Below are 20,260 nucleotides of genomic sequence, written 5' to 3'. Positions count from 1 at the left end.
GCAGGAGGTGGTTCACACACACACACACACACACTTTCGCCCTCTGGCCCCTCTATTGTCAGAAGCTGCTCAGTTGGGGGCCCCTTGGTCCCTATTCTCTCTATGGGGAGATAGGGAGGGGCCCTTTGTCCTGCAGATAAACCCCCTCACACACACACACACACCCCAAGTCCCTGGACCTCATGTGGCTTCCCAAGTGTTAAAAAGCTCTGGAGCGGAAAACGAGGAGGCAATTTATGCCACAGGCTCAGGAGGGAGGAGATGAAAACAGAATCCTGAAACACACATAAGCGTTGGTTATGTATATTATGTTAAGGCAGTATTTTTTTTATTCTATAGCTTGTTCTCCTTTTTTTTTATAGTGAGCCAAAATGTTTTTTGCGCTTGTATTTCCATGATTGATCAAAACTCATTTTCTCATTGTCTCTCTCGTCTCTCTGTAGCAGACATATAGTGAGCAATATGTTTGGAACATCAAATCGCAATAAAATAGCAATCGAATCGCCATACATATAGAATCATGAGAATCGCAGTACATATTGTATCAGCACCTAAGTATCGTGATAATAGGGTATCGTGTGGTCCCTGGCAATTCCCAGCCGTAGTATATATGTGGGGGAAAGATAAATTGGGTTAGAAGTAGGTCTGGCTCAGTTGATCGTGGCGAGGGTGTGTTTATCATTTTTTTTACAGCGCTACGCATTTCCCATTTACCTCGCTCCACAGTAGAGGGCTGAGGTGGGACGGGTAGGGTGAAAGGGGGCAATTGTGTAGTCTAGGTGTGTGTGTGTAGTATGTGTTCAGCAGAACTATCACCTCCTTCTCATTGGATCTGTCTGATATGACAGGAAAAAGCTGTAAAACTCAAATAAGGAAAGCTATACATGTCTTTTTATACTGTAGACAGCAGTATGTGTCTAAATTAGTGTATGAAATGTATGTTTGTGTTACATTGTATGTGCAAATGTGTGTTTAGATTCTATGTGCATAAAAGGTGTGTTTGTATTGATTGTATGTGCATTTGTATATGCTATATTAGTATGTTTTTTTATATTGTGCACTCTATTAATATAGGCTTAGGCTATATGCTTGTAGATGTGTGGTATTCGATCTATCAGTTTGTACATATATTTTGTATGTGTGTGGCATGTGTCTCTATATCTGTATGGCAGAGGGGGTTGGTTGGGCTCAGATGGGGGTGGGGGAAATTAAATGGGCGTGTCCCCTCAGCTGCCCTTCTGTCTGGTCGCCGTCGGTAACCCTGCTTGATGAGATCAGAGGGGATCTTCTTTCAGCATGAGGCAGCCAGCCCTCTTATCCTCCTCTTCCCTCTCTCTCTCTTTCCTCCCTCTCTCTCTCCGTGCTGAACTGGAACAGAAACTAACTCAGAAGAAGAGGAGCGCTCGATAGCGACGGACGCCACAGCAACGAGAAGAGTCGCGAGGGCAGGAGCAGTAGCGATATCGAACGGCTTAGCTTCTGCCAGGGAGGGAGGTAAAGATAGTAGGAGGGAGGGAAGAGAGGGGGTTACCTCTCTGGGGACTCGGCCTGCTTCTGTTCTCCGCTGTTCTTTTTCTTGTTCAGTTCTTTCCACAAAGGAGAGAGGGAGAGCTTTTATCATCGCTCTTCTCTTGGGATTTGTTTCATATCGGCTTTGAGGAGGAACAGGAAGAGAGAGAGACAGAGGAGAACTACACTACTGCTACCACTGTAAGTGGCTTGTTTAAGAGTGCGCGTGTGTAAGAGGGAGAGCATGGTGAAGAGGATGTTGATGGGTTGTGTGAAAGTGAGTTTGTGTATGTATGCCTGAGAGAGGATGATACCTTGTGACACAGTTTACTGTTTGTTACACTCTATCTATATACTCTATAACTAAGACCTCTGTGTTAGTGTGTGTTGCTGTGTGTGACCGTGTGTGTGTTTGGCATCCTCCATGCAGATCTCTCACGGCTGGCCAGTTTCTCCCAGACACCGTGTGTTTCCTCTCATCTCTCTTCCCTCTCCCATCTTTTCCTGTCATCTTTAATTCCCCTAATGGCCCAGAGGCACCAGCTGGACAGGATACTACTCTCCTCTGCTCCGTGTGTCGGGAATTCTCCCATAAGCAATCCTGGGATTTCCCTCCCATTACTTACATAAAAATTATAGCTAATCCTGATATCTATTTTTAAACCAGATTATTTTTTTCTATACCTTTTGGCTAATTTCCCCCCCCATTTAGCTAATATGGTTTTTGTCATGGCTAAGGTTTCTGTCTGTTCTCCTACCATGTTTAGATTGGAGGGGAAGGGGGTAAACTCTGAGCTGTGCTGCTGGGACGGTTAGACCAATGATTGTATATATGAATGGACAAAGCCATCGATCACGTGACCCCATTCATTCCTATGTGACAACTCAATAGCCCATTGAAGCCAAATGAAGTCGGTTAAGATGGCGTCTCATGGAGACATGACGTGCGCAGTCGTTCTCCCCTGGGTTAGACAGCAGGGCTTCATTTTGACTTCATCCCATTTGTTTTGTCAGCTGCTGACCTCTCACTTGGCTTGTTATCACTCCCTCCCTCCTCCTTCTCTGTGTGTGTCTCTCACTATCTCTCCCCTTCTCTTTTCGGGTGAGATAAGGTGTTTAGAGAGCAGTAAAGAGGTTGTGGGGGGATTCTCTGGCACATGCAGTGTTAAAATCTCTATTGTTTATCTGTGTGTTTTTTCCCTGAGAAAAGTTCCTGATCATTGACATTATGCTTGGGATAAGAGAGCTTTTTAGGGAGTCAAGTGTCCCATCTGCGTTTTGGTTAGGTAGGCCTGTGTGTGTGTGTGTGTGTAACAGAGTTAAGAACGTACCGTAATCTCAATCCACAGCTAGCTTGAAATGTCGCAGATGGAGCCATCTAATTGGTACCTTTTGGGTGGCTCAACAATTGGAACGTTGTCAAGGAGGGCAGTCACGTGTGTTAGCAAAGCAGAAGTCCCCAGTTCCAGACAGGTATGAGCCGAATTGGGGGGAAGTGGTACTCGCTAAGCAAGCAATGTGACGTCCGTAATATAGGCATGTGTGCGTGTGTGAAACCCTAGCCTGCAGCCGCGTGTGTGTGTGTACGCTTTTATGTACGAGTGTATTCATGTATTCATGTGTGTCTGTGATTTTTTTGCATTCAGTCTATTTCATCCTCCTTTCAGAATACCGAAGCACACATTCCGTCTATGCTTGCTTGAACAGGAAAGTGTGAAAAATGTAAGAAGTGCAGCGGTGTCATGTTAAGCTACCATATATTAAATGTCATTACTGGCTGCAGCCCGGGCTGTGAATCTGCCATCTAAATCTTTCGTGCTCCTTGAGAGGTTTATGGATGAGGCCACAGGGGTGTGTTTGTGAAAGTAAATGAATGTGCTTTGTGTGGGTGTCGGAGAGGGGGTGTTCCATCACTGTAATGTTAATAACATTTCCCTTAGTGCTAAAACTTTTAAAGCATTATAGTGAGTATCAGAAATGGTCAATTCCATGCCAGGACAGCTCTAAAATATTTTGGGTGTCTCAGATTGTCCTGCCAATTCTCACATACTAACTTCGTTGGGAGGAAGGATGTTTGACATGCTTTTTACATTTGTATCACAAACAACTGTTGAGAAAATCATGATGAAATTGGCAATTTTAGGCCCTTTTTAGACCTGTACGGTGCATTCGGAAAGTATTCAGACCCCTTGACCTTTTCCACATTTTGTTACGTTACAGCCTTATTCTAAAATGGATTAAATTCACACAAGAATGGGAGGAACTCCCCAAATACAGGTGTGCCAAGCTTGTAGCGTCATACGCAAGAAGACTCAAGGCTGTAATCGCTGCAAAGTACTGAATAAAGGGTCTGAATACTTATGTAAATACGTATGTAAAGACATTTGCAAACATTTCTAAAAGCCTGTTTTTGCTTTGTGTGTAGATTGATGAGGAAAAAAATATTTAATCAATTTTAGAATAAGGCTGTAACGTAACAAAATGTGGAAAAAGTCAAGGGGTCTGAATACTTTCTGAATGCACTGTATGCACAAACTAACAAACTGTTTAGTCTGGGAAGCATGCGGCCGCCTTTATAGAATGCTCTAACATATGGAGTATGTCTAGATTCTGAAATATACACTGAGTGTACAAAACATTGACATAGACTGACCAGGTGAAAGCTATGATCCTTTATTTATGCCACTTGTTAAATCCACTTCAATCAGTGTAGATGAAGGGGAGGAGACCGGTTAAATCATGATTTTTTTGCATTGAGACATGGATTGTGTATGTGTGCCATTCAGACGGTGAATGGGCAAGACAAAAAATGTAAGTGCCTTTGAACGGTGCCAGGCGCACTGGTTTGTGTCAAGAACTGCAACGCTGATGGGTTTTTCACACTCAACAGCTTCCAGTGTGTATCAAGAATGGTCCACCACCATAAGGACATCCAGCCAACTTGACACAACTGTGGGAAGCATTGGAGTCAACATGGGCCACCAGCATCCCTTTGCCCTGTGAATTGAGGGTGTTCTAAGGGCAAAAGGGGGAGGTGCAACTCAATATTAGGAAGGTTCTCACATGAATGTATTAAACATTAAAGGTCCTGCACAGTCATCCTATTCCCAAAGTAAAAGTAGCCTTTGAATGACCAAAACATCACCCATCATATCTTTACGCTATTTTCTCTCATCTGTAACTATCATGAAGCCTGAAAGAACAGGCTGATATATCATGAGCTCACCTTGACTGACAGCTCTTTGAAACACCCTTGTGGTCTTTGCCAGGTAACAATGTAAACAATGGGCCACGTCATTGATGACCAAGTAAACAATGTCATTCCTAGCCTAAATAGTATGCCTCAACCCATTTTCTCTGCAAAATGCTATCATGGTCAACAGAGATAATCATGGACTGTTGGATATCAGACAAACAGCAGCAATACACAATTGCATTTCTATTGTTTTGTAACTAATTACAGAATACAATTCACTGATACACTTCACAATAATTAGTAAAGCCTGAGTCACCTTAGAAGCTTAGACATAAGGGAATGTACATGAAAACAGCATACAATAAGTGTACTGGACAATTTATTGGTGCCTCTGCATTAGCATTGTCAATGACAATATTTTCAGCATTACATGTATTGATCAGACATGCATTTGATCATTTACAATAGGCCAGCATAGCCAAAATATTGATCAACATGAACACTCATGAGAAATAATGGTGAGACATCATATGACATAAAATATATATATATACACTGCTCAAAAAAATTAAGGGAACACTAAAATAACACATCCTAGATCTGAATGAATGAAATAATCTTATTAAATACTTTTTTCTTTACATAGTTGAATGTGCTGACAACAAAATCACACAAAAATTATCAATGGAAATCAAATGTATCATCCCATGGAGGTCTGGATTTGGAGTCACACTCAAAATTAAAGTGGAAAACCACACTACAGGCTGATCCAACTTTGATGTAATGTCCTTAAAACAAGTCAAAATGAGGCTCAGTAGTGTGTGTGGCCTCCACGTGCCTGTATGACCTCCCTACAATGCCTGGGCATGCTCCTGATGAGGTGGCGGATGGTCTCCTGAGGGATCTCCTCCCAGACCTGGACTAAAGCATCCGCCAACTCCTGGACAGTCTGTGGTGCAACGTGGCGTTGGTGGATGGAGCGAGACATGATGTCCCAGATGTGCTCAATTGGATTCAGGTCTGGGGAACGGGCGGGCCAGTCCATAGCATCAATGCCTTCCTCTTGCAGGAACTGCTGACACACTCCAGCCACATGAGGTCTAGCATTGTCTTGCATTAGGAGGAACCCAGGGCCAACCGCACCAGCATATGGTCTCACAAGGGGTCTGAGGATCTCATCTCTTTACCTAATGGCAGTCAGGCTACCTCTGGCGAGCACATGGAGGGCTGTGCGGCCCCCCAAAGAAATGCCACCCCACACCATGACTGACCCACCGCCAAACCGGTCATGCTGGAGGATGTTGCAGGCAGCAGAACGTTCTCCACGGCGTCTCCAGACTCTGTCACGTCGGTCACATGTGCTCAGTGTGAACCTGCTTTCATCTGTGAAGAGCACAGGGCGCCAGTGGCGAATTTGCCAATCTTGGTGTTCTCTGGCAAATGCCAAACGTCCTGCACGGTGTTGGGCTATAAGCACAACCCCCACCTGTGGACATCGGGCCCTCATACCACCCTCATGGAGTCTGTTTCTGACCGTTTGAGCAGACACATGCACATTTGTGGCCTGCTGGAGGTCATTTTGCAGGGCTCTGGCAGTGCTCCTCCTGCTCCTCCTTGCACAAAGGCGGAGGTAGCGGTCCTGCTGCTGGGTTGTTGCCCTCCTACGGCCTCCTCCACGTCTCCTGATGTACTGGCCTGTCTCCTGGTAGCGCCTCCATGCTCTGGACACTACGCTGACAGACACAGCAAACCTTCTTGCCACAGCTCACATTGATGTGCCATCCTGGATGAGCTGCACTACCTGAGCCACTTGTGTGGGTTGTAGACTCCGTCTCATGCTACCACTAGAGTGAAAGCACCGCCAGCATTCAAAAGTGACCAAAACATCAGCCAGGAAGCATAGGAACTGAGATGTGGTCTGTGGTCACCACCTGCAAAACCACTCCTTTATTGGGGGTGTCTTGCTAATTGCCTATAATTTCCACCTGCTGTCTATTCCATTTGCACAACAGCATGTGACATTTATTGTCAATCAGTGTTGCTTCCTAAGTGGACAGTTTGATTTCACAGAAGTGTGATTGACTTGGAGTTACATTGTGTTGTTTAAGTGTTCCCTTTATTTTTTTGAGCAGTGTATATATTAGAGCCATAAGCCTAATACAGTGGGGGGAAAAAGTATTTAGTCAGCCACCAATTGTGCAAGTTCTCCCACTTAAAAAGATGAGAGAGGCCTCTAATTTTCATCATAGGTACACGTCAACTATGACAGACAAAATGAGAAAAAAAAATCCAGAAAATCACACTGTAGGATTTTTAATGAATTTATTTGCAAATTATATGGTGGAAAATAAGTATTTGGTCAATAACAAAAGTTTCTCAATACTTTGGTATATACCCTTTGTTGGCAATGACACAGGTCAAACGTTTTCTGTAAGTCTTCACAAGGTTTTCACACACTGTTGCTGGTATTTTGGCCCATTCCTCCATGCAGATCTCCTCTAGAGCAGTTATGTTTTGGGGCTGTCGCTGGGCAACACAGACTTTCAACTCCCTCCAAAGATTTTCTATGGGGTTGAGATCTGGAGACTGGCTAGGCCACTCCAGGACCTTGAAATGCTTCTTACGAAGCCACTCCTTCGTTGCCCGGGCGGTGTGTTTGGGATCATTGTCATGCTGAAAGACCCAGCCACGTTTCATCTTCAATGCCCTTGCTGATGGAAGGAGGTTTTCACTCAAAATCTCATGATACATGGCCCCATTCATTCTTTCCTTTACACAGATCAGTCGTCCTGGTCCCTTTGCAGAAAAACAGCCCCAAAGCATGATGTTTCCACCCCCATGCTTCACAGTAGGTATGGTGTTCTTTGGATGCAACTCAGCATTCTTTGTCCTCCAAACACGACGAGTTGAGTTTTTACCAAAAAGTTCTATTTTGGTTTCATCTGACCATATGACATTCTCCCAATCCTCTTCTGGATCATCCAAATGCACTCTAGCAAACTTCAGACGGGCCTGGACATGTACTGGCTTAAGCAGGGGCACACGTCTGGCACTGCAGGATTTGAGTCCCTGGCGGCGTAGTGTGTTACTGATGGTAGGCTTTGTTACTTTGGTCCCAGCTCTCTGCAGGTCATTCACTAGGTCCCCCCGTGTGGTTCTGGGATTTTTGCTCACCATTCGTGATCATTTTGACCACACGGGGTGAGATCTTGCGTGGAGCCCCAGATCGAGGGAGATTATCAGTGGTCTTGTATGTCTTCCATTTCCTAATAATTGCTCCCACAGTTGATTTCTTCAAACCAAGCTGCTTACCTATTGCAGATTCAGTCTTCCCAGCCTGGTGCAGGTCTGCAATTTTGTTTCTGGTGTCCTTTGACAGCTCTTTGGTCTTGGCCATAGTGGAGTTTGGAGTGTGACTGTTTGAGGTTGTGGACAGGTGTCTTTTATACTGATAACAAGTTCAAACAGGTGCCATTAATACAGGTAACGAGTGGAGGACAGAGGAGCCTCTTAAAGAAGAAGTTACAGGTCTGTGAGAGCCAGAAATATTGCTTGTTTGTAGGTGACCAAATACTTATTTTCCACCATAATTTGCAAATAAATTCATAAAAAATCCTACAATGTGATTTTCTGATTTTTTTTTCTCAATTTGTCTGTCATAGTTGACGTGTACCTATGATGAAAATTACAGGCCTCTCTCATCTTTTTAAGTGGGAGAACTTGCACAATTGATGGCTGACTAAATACTTTTTTTTCCCCACTGTATAGGCACCCGGACACCCTACAGTGTACAGGACCCCATTGATTCCTACAATTTGTAACATTCATCTCCCGTCCGAATGCTTGAAAAAAACAATACAATGCTACATAATGTGATGTCATAGCACGTAAAAGTTAATTACTTAGGCTTTAGGAATTGCAACCAACTACAGAGATTGATGGGGAGGGGGAGAGGAGGGGGACCCAGGTACCCCGCTTCAATCAAGCAGGCATCAGTCACCCACTTGGGTTCAGTCTTCCCCAAGATTAAAGCGGGAGACAAGCCCAGCTGTGGCCGCCTCCTTGTCAGGCCTCTCACACTGGGCAGACAGGGGTCCTGGGATGGACAGCTTGCACAGCTTTCTCACATACGGCTCTGGATCAAGGGTGATCTCGTTGGAGAGGAGATCCAGGAGCCTTTCTATGTAGCCTGTAATGTTTTTGAAAAGGGAAATGTTTGTTAAATGGTTAGTGAATTTAATTTCCTTTTATTTACTGTTATGATGCTATCAATTTGTTGATGTAATGATCGACTCATTCTTCAATGGGTTTTTTGGTGTTTTTGAAGTATTACATTTGAAATATGCAATATTTGGTCGTGCACTATTTTGTAAAACGTTTCAATGTTTGTATTTGGAATGTGTGTGCCTGAAATGCTCAATTGATTTAAAATGAATAACTATTATGATAATAATAATAATAATTTATTACATTTCTATAGCGCTTTTCATAGAATCTCAAAGCGCTTCAAGAGCAAAAAACAAACATGTAATAAATGACAGTTATGACTTACTGTATGCTGTGTCTGGCTTCACAACATATCCCCTCTTCTTTGCCTTGGGAAAACTGATTTGGTATATCAGCATTCCTGCTGTGGTGGTTGCCTGGGAAGCTGTGCAGACAGAGTAGATGTTGAATTTTCTAAAATGTTTATCATTACAGCTTGATGATGGTGGAAGGACAAAAGGAGATGGGAAGTGTAAACTCCTTTTGTGGACAACATTCCTTTGTGTCAGCTGTGTGCTGGCAGTTCTCAGACTCAACGTAGGGGGCTTCAAGACAATTTTATGCTTGATCCGAAAATGTGGTCGGAGGCGCCGTATGGATGGTGTGATGCAATTGCTGAGCCTCCGGAGGCATGCAGAGGCCAAATGGAGCTCTGTACCGCATTGCCTTGCGCCGCACAAATGTTGTAACTATGCGGAGGCTCTGTATAGCTTCACATTGACATGATTGGTTGACGGTAGGTGGAGGTGGGAGGTCCTGTATAAACACAAACTCACTTTCTTGACAACTTCCTTCACAACAGCTCTGCGCTGCTCCGTGAAGCTCAAGAAGTATGAATGCCCTGACTTCTGCAGAGGCCGTATCACCCTAAATGCTGCACTGCCAATGCTGACATCGGATTGACCATGCAGCGCCTTTTAGGGATGGAAGAACAAAAACCCATTTAGTGACTATTCAGGTGTGTTACAGAAAATATACCGTTCACAAGTCAATACAGTTGCAGCCGTAGCCACCATGTCAGACTCCTCAAACTCTGATACTTACATTACGGTCAGCGCTTGCAAGATCTACTGTCAATGATGGCACAGCATCCGTCTTCAGGATTAGCTTCCTGGCAAGACCCATCGAATGTTCTCCCAGTTGATAAAGCAACTTCTCTCTGTAAATGTGCACTGGACTTAAATGATCGTAATATTCGGTGCTGCCTGAAATGAAAAGCAGCCACTGCTATCAGATGTTAATTCTTCTGAAAATAGTGTAATGTTAAATGAACACTATGGTATCCAGTCACAACAGTGTGATTGCTAGCTAAAAGTCACATCACAGATGAAAAGGGGTTGGTTACCAGTATCGTTCTGCCACATTCTGCTTGAGCAATCTTATGGTTTGTTAACAAAGCCATGTAATGCGCATATGTGATGACGGTTTTAAGGAGTTACATATTTAAATGAGTTAAGATTATAAGATGCTCTCCCGAGTGGCGCAGCGGTCTAAGGCACTGCATCGCAGTGTTTGAGGCGTCACTACAGACCCGGGTTCGATCCCAGGCTGTGTCAAAACCGGCCGTGACCGGGAGTCCCATAGGGCGGCGCACAATTGGCCCAGTGTCATCCGGGTTAGGGTAGGGTTTGGCCGGGGGGCTTTACTTGGCTCATTGTGCACTAGTGACTCCTTGTGGCGGGCCGGACGCCTGCAGGCTGACTTTGGTCGTCAGTTGAACAGTGTTTCCGCCGACACATTGGTGCAGCTGGCTTCCGGGTTAAGCGGGCTGGTGTTAAGGAGAGCAGTTTCGCGGGTCCTGTTTTGGAGGACGCATGACTCGACCTTCGCCTCTCCCGAGCCCGTTGGGGTGTTGCAGCGATGAGACAAGATTGTAATTGTAACGACGGCAGCCCTCCACATCCAGGTTCTGCGGGATCATCTGAGACCAGCCACCCGGACTGCTGATGAAACTGAGGTGTATTTCTGTCTGTAATAAAGCCCTTTTGTGGGGAGAAACTCAGTCTGATTGGCTGGGCCTAGCTCCCAAGTGGGTGGGCATATGCCCTCCCAGGCCCACCCATGCGCCCCTGCCCATGTAAAATCCATAGATTAGGGCCTAATGAATTTATTTCAATTGACTGATTTCCCTATATGAACTGTAACTCTGTAAAATCGTTGAAAATGTTGCATTTATATTTTTGTTCAGTATAAATGGAATTTACGTCAGTCAATAAGTTGTTTAATAACAGAATTTTGGTTAATCGCTCAGGACTAATGTATAAAAGGGGTCATATCGGCCTCCCGAGTGGCACAGTGGTCTAAGGCACTGCATTGCAGTGTTGCGGTGTCACTACAGCCTGGGGTTCGATCCCAGGCTTTGTCACAACCGGCCGTGTCCGGGAGACCCATGAGGCGGCGCACAAATTGCCCAGCGTTGTCTGGGTTAGGGGAGGGTTTGGCCGGCTGGGATTTCCTTGTCCCATCGCGCTCTAGCGACTCCTTGTGGCGGGCCGGACGCCTGCAGGCTGACTTCGGTCGTCAGTTGAACAGTGTTTCCGCCGACACATTGGTGCAGCTGGCTTCCGGGTTAAGCGAGCGGGTGTTAAGAAGCGCGGCTTGGCAGGTCATGTTTCGGAGGACGCATGACTCGACCTTCGCCTCTCCCGAGCCCGTTGGGGAGTTGCAGCGATGAGACGATCGTAATCACAAAATTGGGGAGGAAAAGGCGGTACATTTTTTTTTTATCATATCATTAAAAGTACCAGAGAGCCCACTCTGGAAATGTGGCATGTTTGAAGAGTATATAATTACAAACAATATGTCTAAAAATAAGCTAAATCAAAAAGGGTACTGAGATATTAATATTTATTATGTTGAATAAATAAGGAGTATAATGACACCAAATGTTGTCTGGATCACGTAGGGTTCATGGGTTATATATTTTTGTGCAGAAATGTGTTTACATTTACATTTTAGTCATTTAGCAGACGCTCTTATCCAGAGCAACTTACAGTTAGTGAGTGCATACATTTTCATACTGGCCCCCTGTGGTAAACGAACCCACAACCCTGGCGTTGCAAACGCCATGCTCTACCAACTGAGCTACAGAGTCTAAAAAGGGCCTAAAATGGCCACTTTCATCATCATCATAAAAAAAAAAAAAAAAAGAACTTTCAAACATCCTTCCTCCCAATGAAGTCTATATGTGAGAATTGCCAGAACAATCTAAAATACTAAAATACCCTACATTTTTTCCTGCTGCAGAATCTCCTAAATATAGTGTGTGTGTGTGTCAATGACTACGTGCCTATCTGTGTGTATGGTTTTGATGTCCATGTTTATGAATGCCTGCTGTGTGTTTGTGGCTGCAGTATAACAGGCCATTAAAACTATCTAAACTGAATTCAAACTGATACATTGGTGCGATTTTAACCAAGTGCTCCATGACCATTAAAATCCCCATAAAGGCTAGCCTTCCAAAACACACAGGCCTATCACAGTACTGTGTGTGTGTGTGTGTAAAGCAGATGTCTCTGCCTGTCAGGCTTTCATTGATTGCAGCACTGCAAATCGACTGGGCCATTTTGTTGGCAGCGTGATGTAATTTGTACCAATTTACAGGGTGTTAGTGCTGTTTTTACCTTTCGCTGATGGTTTACTGCTGCTACAGAGAGAGGGATGAGGAAACTAAGGGAGGGATATATGGAAAGAGGAGGGATAGAGTAACAGGGAAAGTTGGAGGGAGAGAGGGAATGATGGATGAAAATAAATGGAGGAGAAAGAAAGAGAGGGATATAATCTCCCACATTCTTTTTGTCTTTATATGGTCTAATGGGAGTAACGGGCCACTTTTTGACTGAGTATAACTTCTTATCTCTTAAAGACTAATCATTCTATGGAATTCAGTCTGTATTTTGACATATAACACTAAATAATGACATACTGCTTACAATCTACCTACCCCTGGCATATCCTCACAAGGAATGAATCTCAACTATGTAGACACTAAAGGTTGTTTGGAATAGTTTGTATAGTCTTCACTGCAGTTCACCCCTAGTAACACACACACACACACCTCTAATTGGAACCAGGGTTGCTACAAGTCATGTTCGTCTGTCTAAACGCATTGCTTTGGATTCCCATTAACAGACTGGCCTGGATTCTTCCTCCTGTAAAGCCGACAGACTGCGTTTGATCATTTGTTCATGTCCCAGACAATATTATGAGGAGTGAGGTGTTTTCCCTAGGACTCTTCCATCTCCTGTGTGTGTGGCTGTTCCTAGGTAATGACTGTGAGAAGAATGTCAGCCAGATGAGGAACTGTGAGTGTGATTGTGTCAGACTGTGTGTATGAGTGTGTGCCTCCAGAAAGTATTCATACCCCTTGACTTATTCCACATCTTGTTGTTACAGCCTGAATTCAAAAATGGATGTAAAAAAAAAAAACTAAACTATCTACACACAATACCCATAATGACAAAGTGAAAACATGTTTTGTGACATTTTTGCTAATGTATTAAAAATGAAATACAGAAATATCTCATTTACATAAGTATACACACCCCTGAGTCAATACTTTGTAGAAGCACCTTTGGCAGCGATTACAACTGTGAGTCTTTTGTGGTAAGTCTCTAAGAGCTTTCCACACCTGGATTGTGCAACATTTGCCCATTATTCTTGTCAAAATTCTTCAATTCTGTCAAATTGATTGTTGATCATTGTTAGACAACCATTTTCAGATCTTGCCATAGATTTTCAAGTAGATTTCAGTCAAAAATGTAACTCGGCCACTCAGGAACATTCACTTTCTTCTTGGAAAGCAACTCCAGTGTGTAGATTTGGCCTTGTGTTTTAGGTTATTGTCCTGCTGAAAGGTGAATTCATCTCCCAGTGTCTGGTGGGCCTCCTGTAGCTCAGTTGGTAGAGCATGGCGCTTGCAACACCAGGGTTGTGGGTTCGTTTCCCACGGGGGGCCAGTATGAAAAATGTATGCACTCACTAACTGTAAGTCGCTCTGGATAAGAGCGTCTGCTAAATGACTAAAATGTAAATGTAAATGGTGGAAAGCAGACTGAACCAGATTTTCCTCTAGGATTATGCCTGTGCTTAACTCCAATTAGTTTCTTTTTTATCCTGAAAAACTCCCTAGTCCTTAACGATTACAAGCATACCCATAACATGATGCAGCCACCACTATGCTTGAAAATATAGAGAGTGGTACTCAGTAATGTATTGGATTTGCCCCAAACATAACACAACACTTTGTATTCAGGACAAAAAGTGAATTGCTTTGCCACATTTTTTGCAGTATTACTTTAGTACCTTTTTGCGAACAGGATGTATGTTTTGGAATGTTTTTTTATTCAGTACAGGCTTCCTTTTCACTCTGTCAATTAGGTTAGTATTGTGGAGTAACTACAATGTTGTTGATCCATCCTCAGTTTTCTCCCATCACAGCCATTAAACTCTGCAACTGTTTTAAAGTCACCATTGTCCTCATGGTGAAATCCTTAAGCGATTTCCTTTCCCTAGGCAACTGAGTTAGGAAGGATGCCTGTATCTTTGTAGTTACTAGGTGTATTGATACACCATCTAAAGTGTAATTAATAACTTCACCATGCTCAAAGGGATATTCAGTATCTGCTTTTAAAAAATTAATGTTTTTATCTACCAATAGGTGTCCTTCTTTGTGAGGCATTGGAAAACCTTCCAAGTCTTTGTGGTTGAATCTGTGTTTGAAATTCACTGCTTGACTGAGGGACCTTACAGATAATTGTATGTGTGGGGTATAGAGATGGGGCAGTGTTTAAAAAATAATGTTAAGCACTATTATTGCACACAGAGTGAGTCCATGCAACTTATTATGACTTGTTAAGCAAATCTTTACTTCTGAACTTATTTAGGCTTGCCATAAAAAATTGGTTGAATACTTATTGATTCAAGACATTTCAGCATTTCATTTTTTATTAATTTGTAAAAGATTCTAAAAACATAATTCCACTTTGACATTATTGTGTGTAGGCCAGTGACAAAATAATCTCAATTTAATTCATTTAGAATGTAGGACACAATATTTTTGGGAAAAAGTCAAGGTGTGTGAATACTTTCTGAAGGCAATGTAAATGTGTGTGTGTCACATCGAAGCATGTCTACCAAGTCGGGGCTTGTCGGATAGATATGCATGAAAGCCTGGTTATGAGGCAGATGGGACTGAGAGATGATTTCATACACACATGATGTAACAACGTTTTAGGGATGTTGGAGGGAAGGTGGCAAACTGAGTCACAATCTACCCAACTAGTCTGCCATTAAACATCCCTTTGTCTGGTTCTATCTTTGTCACTTATGGTCTGTGCCTTTGGTCGCTCTCGCCCTCTCTCAAGAGAAACCCAATTTTCAGACGTTTGCCATTCTGACCTCCTTTGAGGCAGAGCCATGCTCATGTCAGTGTAACAACAAAACATATCCTCAATTGCCGACTGTGTGTGTGCGACACCTATGCTTTCTGTCTGCTCCCTTAACTGCCATACCTGTCTAACCATCTAAAAGAAGGGTTGATGACGGAGTAGAGCAGAAGAGAACTCTCCTAAATGAGTCGGCAGAAGTCTGGGGGGGAACGATGAAGTGTGCCAGAGACATGAGTGAGATCTAAATCAAATGGGGGGAGAGCAGATGGTAGGCTCATGTTGCAGCTCTTCATGGCAATCGCCGGGTCCAGACCCCTTCAGAGGGGTAACCGGGGCGATGATAACCGTGGCGACGCAGGTCTGTGGTGAAGCAACCCCTTGACGACGGGCGTAACGCGTAGGTTGCCAGCCACATGCTCTCCCAGACTGGTTCTGGGCCAGCTGAGTAGAGGAGCCATCTGGGAGGAGAGGGGATGAGTGGACATGCTGCACACACACAAACTGAACTCTGGTGCCACACACCCTCTCTGCCAGCTCACATGACGTCATTCCTCTTCTCAATCGATGGGAGGAAGACAGGGGGAGGGAGGGAGAGAGAGAGAGAGAGAGAGAGAGGGGGGGGAGCCTGGACTCGGCTGTCTGGCTGTCTGGTCACCCTCCTTCCTGTTAACTTACATAGACAGACCTTCTTTCAGGCAGTGTCTGACCTCACTGTGTCGGAGTGTTGACTGTTTTACTGTATTTGTGTCTGTGGTTACCTTAGCTTACATAGCAACAGTAGACCTCTCTTTCACAGTCTGACATCTGTGTGTACAGTACAGTACCGTTCAGTATATACTGTAACTGTCAGCTGTATATATATGTGTGTGTCTTTACCCCCAAGAGGTGCGTCAGCGCCACTTCCAAGTCTGAGGTATGAGTGTACCTTTCCCTGTGTTCAGGAAGTTACTGATACATCACTTCAGCTGAGCAGGGTGCGTGTGTGTGTGTGTGGCCAAGCGGGACTTGTGTGTGTTTGTCCAAACAGAAACTGCCTGCTAGCATTACATAGAGCCCTAGTATTTTTAGCTTATCATCATCAGCCAATCTTACATGATCTTCTAGTTCACAGTTTCCTTTTTCACATCACCTTTGATTAATGATGTTTTGGCTGTGGCAAACAGGAACATTGTTTGAAGATAGTTTTTTTAGGCCCGGGAAGCTCAAGGGGATTTGGGGCAATGAATTATTACCCTTTTTCCTTCCTGTTTTTGCCAACTCTGCTCCTTTTCTAAAAGGCGCTCATTAAAAATGCATTATCTAAATGAACACTAGCCTCCTCTGAGTTGTAGTCTTGGCTGTAGAGGAGCACCACTCAGGACGGTTTAACCCTTTACATTCGTGGGAATTGGCCGATATGGATAGGGCTGGGAATTGCCAGGGAACTTTGGTGTCGATACGATATGTACTGCGATTCTCTGTATGGCGATTTGATGTTCCAAACATATTGCTCACCATATACAGTGGGGAGAACAAGTATTTGATACACTGCCGATTTTGCAGGTTTTCCTACTTACAAAGCATGTAGAGGTCTGTAATTTTTTATCATAGGTACACTTCAACTGTGAGAGACGGAATCTAAAACAAAAATCCAGAAAATCACATTGTATGATTTTTAAGTAATTAATTTGCAATTTATTGCATGACATAAGTATTTGATACATCAGAAAAGCAGAACTTAATATTTGCTACAGAAACCTTTGTTTGCAATTACAGAGATCATACGTTTCCTGTAGGTCTTGACCAGGTTTGCACACACTGCAGCAGGGATTTTGGCCCACTCCTCCATACAGACCTTCTCCAGATCCTTCAGGTTTCGGGGCTGTCGCTGGGCAATACGGACTTTCAGCTCCCTCCAAATATTTTCTATTGGGTTCAGGTCTGGAGACTGGCTAGGCCACTCCAGGACCTTGAGATGCTTCTTACGGAGCCACTCCTTAGTTGCCCTGGCTGTGTGTTTCGGGTCGTTGTCATGCTGAAGACCCAGCCACGACCCATCTTCAATGCCTCCCCTCAATACGGTGCAGTCGTCCTGTCCCCTTTGCAGAAGGGGTTGGGATGGTGTTCTTGGGGTTGTACTCATCCTTCTTCTTCCTCCAAACACGGCGAGTGGAGTTTAGACCAAAAAGCTCTATTTTTGTCTCATCAGACCACATGACCTTCTCCCATTCCTCCTCTGGATCATCCAGATGGTCATTGGCAAACTTCAGACGGGCCTGGACATGCGCTGGCTTGAGCAGGGGGACCTTGCGTGCGCTGCAGGATTTTAATCCATGACGGCGTAGTGTGTTTCTAATGGTTTTCTTTGAGACTGTGGTCCCAGCTCTCTTCAGGTCATTGACCAGGTCCTGCCGTGTAGTTCTGGGCTGATCCCTCACCTTCCTCATGATCATTGATGCCCCACGAGGTGAGATCTTGCATGGAGCCCCAGACCGAGGGTGATTGACCGTCATCTTGAACTTCTTCCATTTTCTAATAATTGCGCCAACAGTTGTTGCCTTCTCACCAAGCTGCTTGCCTATTGTCCTGTAGCCCATCCCAGTCTTGTGCAGGTCTACACTTTTATCCCTGATGTCCTTACACAGCTCTCTGGTCTTGGCCATTGTGGAGAGGTTGGAGTCTGTTTGTTTGAGTGTGTGGACAGGTGTCTTTTATACAGGTAACAAGTTCAAACAGGTGCAGTTAATATAGGTAGTGAGTGGAGAACAGGAGGGCTTCTTAAAGAAAAACGAACAGGTCTGTGAGAGCCGGAATTCTTACTGGTTGGTAGGTGATCAAATACTTATGTCATGCAATAAAATGCAAATTAATTACTTAATCATACAATGTGATTTTCTGGATTTTGAAAAAATTACAGACCTCTACATGCTTTGTAAGTAGGAAAATCGGCAGTGTATCAAATACTTGTTCTCCCCACTGTATATGACTGCTGCAGAGGGACAAGAGAGAGCCATGAGAAAACAAGTTTTGATCAGTCATGGAAATAAAAATGCTGAAAACAAATTCTTCCTATTGAAAAAGATGGAGAACAAGCTATGAAGGAAAAATACTGGAGTTTTGGTGCAGGTACAGCCAACTAGCACAAAAATAATATTGCGATATTGTCAAAGCGATACGATATCGCCCCCCCCCCCTCCCCATCACTAAATATATTTCTTACAGAAGAAATATGAAAAGCATATGCATAAGCATGGTTGTAATTGAAAGTGGACAGTTTGGAAGTTATGGGAAAATCATTACACCAAAGTTTAGGACACAACAGTTCACCTGACACAAGACTGAATCCAAACATTACACCGTTGATTTTATGTGCATTTTACATTTACTGTACTTTTCGCCTAATTTGTTTAACAAAATACGAAAGTACTCTGGATACATTCAGTAACATGATAAGAATATTCATGGATAATGTGGGGGTAGGTGCAACGCAAGACATAAAAATGACAAGGGTTTGAGTGAGAGGACTAACTGGTGTCTCCAAGTGGCCACACACCTCTCCAAAGTGTGCTCAGTTCCTAAGTCATTTCAATGCACTTTTATGACTCAAAGAAGAATCATTTTTGAGCTCTCCTAGTTGTGCCGTTGAGAAACTAGAGCAAGCACACTTGTACCGGTAGTTGTTTTGCTTGGAGCGCAGCCCTGTATCTCCTTTCACACAATTACTGTTGTTTATGCAATCCAAAAACGGCCCATTATAAAATGAAATCTTGTTCTAATGCTGACATGACTAGCTAACTTATAAAATATGATCTTACAGTGTTAGGCTTTCACAGGGCAATTCAGAGAAACAGATTGGTATTTTGGTGCGCATATAAAGGAGTCATGCTTGCATTCAGGTGCGTGTTCCGCTATGAATTTTCTTCACAATAGAAAAAACATTGATCATAAACTTGACACTTTATATTACATTAGTTTTATGATATGGAAATGTGAAGTGCACATTTGGATGTTTGGCTTGCTTGTATGACATCAAAGCGGTATTTATTATAATCCTCAATGTCTCATCTTTCAAAATACATAGTCCTCTTAATTTACAGCATTTCCCTCACTCAGACAAATTTTTTTTCAAAAGTTGCTTAATTAGGGGGAGTGACGGGTTTAACTTCTTGTCTTGTGTGGTGCTCATGTTCAGAACGGCTGTCAGTCAACCCATACAGCACTGTGAAGCGCAGAGCCTGAGCTCCAACGTCATTTAGAGAATGTTACTGTACAGCCACTGTGTTCCAATTTAGGTGCTTATTTTATTTATTTAACCTTTATTTTATCAGGGAGTCATGCTGAGACCAAGGTCTCTTTTACAGATGAGCCATGAATTACATAAATTACAAAAAATACACACATCAATATAAATACAAAATGCAAGCAGAAAGTAAGAAAGAAAGAAAAACCAAATCAGTGCCCAAATCTGCCATTTTCAACCTGTATACGGGTACGAATGTAAAGGGTTAACTGTGTGTGCGTGTGTGTGTGTGTGTGTGGGCATCTCTTTAATGCAGATGTTGAAAGAGTAGGCCTACCTTCCCATCAGTGTATGTGTGTTAGTCTGGAGAGGGGGTAGGTTAGTCAGGAAGTGTTTGTTTGCTGTACACCCGTCTTTTCGTTTATTTGTTCCTGTTAACACCCCCACATGTTTGTGTTTTGCATGAAGAGCTTTGGAGTGGCCTTCATACTGCCCTCTGATCTGCTCTGTTATCACTCCCTCTCTCTGCCCTTCATCCTCTCCATCTTTTTCTGTCGTTCACACTTTTTCTCTGTCTCTCTCTGTCTCTGTCACTGTCTCTCTCTCTCTCTCGGTCTGTATTTCTGTCTCTCTCTCTAGTACTTTGTCTGAGTGTGTTCTTCAGGGAGGCAGTGATTCCGG

General features: G+C 43.6%; 1 protein-coding gene across 1 annotated transcript in view; it reads left to right on the top strand.

Moving 5' to 3' along the window:
- The window catches only part of LOC311146283 (SPRY domain-containing SOCS box protein 4-like), a gene marked incomplete at its 3' end in the record, with an annotated part of 120,242 nt that overhangs the window by 33,246 nt on the left and 66,736 nt on the right, over positions 1-20,260 (top strand). The window lies entirely within an intron of this gene.

Source organism: Coregonus lavaretus, assembly GCF_964263955.1.
Source record: "Coregonus lavaretus genome assembly, chromosome: 19".
Lineage (NCBI taxonomy): Eukaryota > Metazoa > Chordata > Actinopteri > Salmoniformes > Salmonidae > Coregonus > Coregonus lavaretus.
This window is presented reverse-complemented; position numbering and strand designations above follow the sequence as displayed.